This window comes from Triticum dicoccoides, chromosome 3A (genome assembly GCF_002162155.2).
Source record: "Triticum dicoccoides isolate Atlit2015 ecotype Zavitan chromosome 3A, WEW_v2.0, whole genome shotgun sequence".
In the NCBI taxonomy this organism is placed as follows: domain Eukaryota; kingdom Viridiplantae; phylum Streptophyta; class Magnoliopsida; order Poales; family Poaceae; genus Triticum; species Triticum dicoccoides.
The window spans coordinates 270,972,052-270,976,823 of NC_041384.1; the positions used below are offsets into that span (position 1 = coordinate 270,972,052).

Here is a 4,772-nt window from a genome sequence, read left to right on the forward strand (position 1 = left end):
TTCCCCTCTGGTCCTTGGCCTCCATGGCATGGGAGGGGAGAGAGCCCCTCCGAGATTGGATCTGTCTCTATGTCTCTCTCTGTTTCTGCGTTCTCGAATTCTACCCTTTCACCATTTCTTATATTCCCAGAGATCCATAACTCCGATTGGGCTAAAATTTTAACACGATCTCTATCCAGATATTAGCTTTCTTGCGGCGAAGGAAGGGCATCAACCGCCTTACGGGGTGGCCATGAGGGTCAGGGGCGCACCCCCTGCCTCGTGGCCCCCTCGAGCATCGTCTCGCGTGGATTTTTCTTCCCAAAAATCACATATATTCCAAAAAAATCTCTGTCAGTTTTTATCCTGTTTGGACTCCGTTTGATATGTATATTCTGTGAAACAAAAAACATGCAACAAACAGGAACTGGCACTCGGCACTGGCTCAATATGTTAGTCCCAAAAATAGTATAAAACGTTGCCAAAAGTATATGAAAGTTGTAGAATATTGGCATGGAACAACCAAAAATTATAGATACGACGGAGACGTATCAGGCCAAGGAGGGCACAACCCACCAGGGCACACCTGGGCTCCCTGGTGCGCCCAGGTGGGTGTGCCCACCTGGTGGGCCCCATCTGGTAGTTATTTGCTCCAATAACTCTTATATATTCCATAAAAGATCTCCGTGAAGTTTTAGCTCATTTGGAGATGTGCAGAATAGGTGGCCTGACGTAGCTTTTTCAGGTCTAGAATTCCAGCTGCCGGTATTCTCCCTCTTTGTGTGAACCTTGCATATTATGAGAGGAAAGGCATTAGAATTACTCCAAAAAGCATTATTATGCATAAAACATCATAAATAACAGTAGGAAAACATGATGCAAAAATGGACGTATCATCTGCAAATATCCAAGTCACCCAAATCCCTGCCATTTCCAAGGAAATCAAGGAAGTGAGGGTGGAAGAAGTCCCAACAAGTGACTTTGGGGCGCATGATGGGGTCTTGCTAATGATCCAAGACAAGCCTAGTGACCGGGAATAGGACAAGGTCGTGTTCCATTTGGGTGTAAGAAAATCGAGACAATGGGACAAGAGCCACTCAGGGTCATTCTGTTACATGGACAAGGATGTAGGCTTTCAATCAGTTGAAGAAGGAGGGTCAGGAACTTTTCGACAAGCTTCAACTCATGAGATAACCTCCCCTTCACCTTTGGTTGGCCTGCCAGAGTTCTCCTACCTTGGATGGGGTCATTGGTTTACTTTGAGGGATTTGGAACTTGCCACTAACTGTTTTTGCAAGATAACATTATTGGTGAGGGTGGATATGGTGTAGTTTATCACGGCGAGATCGTCAATGGAACTGTTGTTGCTGTCAAAAAGCTTCTCAATAACCTGTAAGACTTGCCTTATCACAATTTTACATTGCCCATATATGTTCCTTCATAATAGAACATCCTGCTTTATATTGAACCAAATGATGTTTTTCATCTTGCATAGGGCAAGCTGAGAAGGAAATCAGAGTAGAAGTTGAAGCTATTGGTCATGTTCGCCACAAGAACTTAGTCCGTATTCTTAGTTACTACGTGGAGGGTACTCAGAGGAACTTGTACCATCTTTCACTGTCATATTCATGTTATACCTATGTTATCATTGATTACATATCACATTCATAAAAGAAAAAATTTGGTTACATATCCTTGATACATGTATTACCAAGCACATGATCGTATGGAATTTTGTTGCATGATTCCTTACTTCAAGTGACCTTTTCAAGATACTTGTCTATGAATATAGAGTAATGGGAACCTAGAGCAATGGCTTCATGGAGCTATGAGTCATCGGGGCTCCCTTACATGGGAGGCCCACATCAAGATTCTTCTAGGGACAGCTAAAGCGTGAGTTCTCCCTAGAATGCCCTTTATTTCTACTAATGCCGTGTCATCTATTCTTTATCTTGCCAATTGGATAATGCAATCATAAAGGTCCCAAAATTGCATCATATTTCTACCTGGAACTAATTCCACATTAAATAATAATTGCTCTATAACATATTGTCATTCACGATGGAAGTGAGGCTTAAGCTGAACGAATTCCTAATACCATGTCTATCCTATGTAACACTTCAATTCAATACTTTCATTCAATTAATTGCAGGCTTGCTTACTTGCATGAGGCAATTGAATTAAAATTCGCACCATGGTATCAAATCTAGCACTATTTTGCTTCATGATGATTTTGACACAAAAATATCAGAGTTTGGTTTAGCAAGCTTCTTGGTGCCGGCAAGAGTCATGTAACTACTCGGGTTATGGAAACCTTTGGGTATGTTGGGCAACTAATGAGCTAGAGTACAGTTACACTATGTTAGTGGTGGTTAATAATGTGTTGCATTTACTCATTGCAGTTATGTGGCACCAGAATATGCAAACATTGGACTATGAATGATAAAAGTGGCATTTACAACTTTGCAGTTTTTATTCTAGAGGCAATTACAAGGAGGGATCCTGTTGACTATGGTCGCTCGACAAATGAGGTATTTGCGAGTTGTAAAAACTTTTTGTTAGATGCATTCTGCTTGTTTGTAATACCATCAAGTGGCAAGACATGATTAGGACGATTACATTAGGATGCTTCTTATCTCAAGTTGAATCCTACTCAAAGTTTAATTTGTGTCTAATAGGACATGGAATGCTCAGAGATGACTTCAAAAATATTATGTACATGCAGTTGTGTTCTGTGTCATTTTAACTTCCTATATTAAGATTAGTCAACAGTAGAGTGGTTGCACTAGTATTGTTCTGGTCTTTTCATTGACATAATGTAATCTGCCGTTGCTTTAAATTAAATAATTGGCAACAGGGCATTAGAGCCCCGAGCTTTGTTATTTGCATAGATGGCATCTGAATGTAATCTGCCGCTGCTTTAAATTAAATAATTGGCAACAGGGCCTTAAAGCTCCTAGCTTTGTTATTTCCATAGCTAGCATCTGAACTTGAGCATTGTCTAACTAAGGAATGTGACATTCCAACCAAAATTGTGACTGAGTAGGAAAACCTAGGCATTGATAGAGGTAATTACGCAAAACCTCCACATTTGGGGCTAGGGTAATTACACAATTGGGAAAATCACAAATAACCACCAGTTTTGAGGCATATGAGTAACAAATAGCGGGTTGCCACTGTGCTGGGATGGGCCTCCTGTGCTTGGAAAAAGGTTGCCACTATGCACACGGCCATGCTCCCATGCCATCCTCAACAGCGGGAGGGCCACGGCTATGGCGATCTTCATTCTTTGTATCACCATAGCAGGACAGTAGCACTGCCACACCAAGCCCGAGACCGTGTCGACCACTGCATGGTCGTGGCGAGACGGTGATGGCGGCCATGTATCATTGGGTCCCGGTTGGTTTGGGTCTGGGTGTTGCGTGTCGCTCGGCATCAATCTCACCATCTGGTTCGCTGGTGCTGCAGACCTTGATGGTCGTGTCATGTGAAGTAGCAACATCGTCGCCAATAGGCCAATTAAAAAAAGAAGCGCCAATAGGCTGCCCGTAAGTAGTTCCATGACTCCGGCATCCTTGTCGTGCCCGCCGTGTCTGGAAGCGCGTTGTAGTAGAGATTTGACTCCAGATTGGTGGTTTTAGGTGTGTTTTGGAGAGAGAATGGGTGGCCGGGGAGAGGAGAGGAGCTTGGATACTATTGGCTTGAAAATACCAGCCAAAACTATACTAACTAATGAGGAAGCAAATTGGTATGGATATGATAGTTCCATTTCCACTATCATTTTCGTGTCCATTAATTGGATACAAGTACAAGTTCCAACATTACTAAGTATAAATAAGAATAGGATATTGTTGGAACATCTGTTATGATTCAAATGTCTACTTTTTTAGAAAAGGAGGATTACCCCCGGTCTCTGCATCAGAGTGATGCATGCAACCCCTTTATTAAGCCAAGTGACCGAAGTGTCTGTGATCCAGAACAAGCTCACATAGAGCTGGAAAAAGGTATAAAAGGCCACAACCGGTGAAAGAATAAGATGAATAAAAACCTATCCCATTACTGGACCGCCATCCAAACAGGTTGTAGATATCCCAAGCTACCATCTCCCATCGGGAAGACCCAGCAACCAAAGGCTCCATGGCTTGCACAGGAGTGAGTAACGGCTACATATGGATCCAAGCAGTGGCCCTGTAGATAACCTGCAAAAAAATTATATGAGTTTGTCTGTTAAAAACCATGTCATTTCTACAGTTCCATATAGCTGAAAATAAAGCACATAATCCTATCTAAATATGCCTCGCAATATTTGTCTCTACTCCATTTAGCCACGTCCCAAATAACGTGTGAATACTGAAGGAAATATGGCCTAGAGGCAATAATAAAGTTGTTATTTTATATTTCCTTATTCATGATAAAGGTTTATTATTCATGCTAGAATTGTATTGATCGGAAACCTAAATCCATGTGTGAATACATAAACAAACACCGTGTCCCTAGTGAGCCTCTACTTGACTAGCTCGTTGATCAGAGACGTTTAAGGTTTCCTAACCATCGACATAAATTGTCATTTGATAACGGGATCACATCATTAGGAGAATGATCTGATGGACAAGACCTATCCATTAGCTTAGCATAATGATCGTTCAGTTTTGTTGCTATTGCTTTCTTCATGTCAAATACATATTCCTTCGACTATGAGATTATGCAACTCCCGGATACGGGACGAATGCCTTGTGTGCTAACAAATGTCATAACATAACTGGGTGATCATAAAGATGCTCTACGGGTATCTT

The 4,772-nt window shown here is 41.8% G+C and overlaps 1 pseudogene; it reads left to right on the plus strand.

Moving 5' to 3' along the window:
* Positions 1-863: 863 nt before the first annotated feature.
* Positions 864-2,967, plus strand: LOC119272215 (annotated as a pseudogene).
* Positions 2,968-4,772: the final 1,805 nt, after the last annotated feature.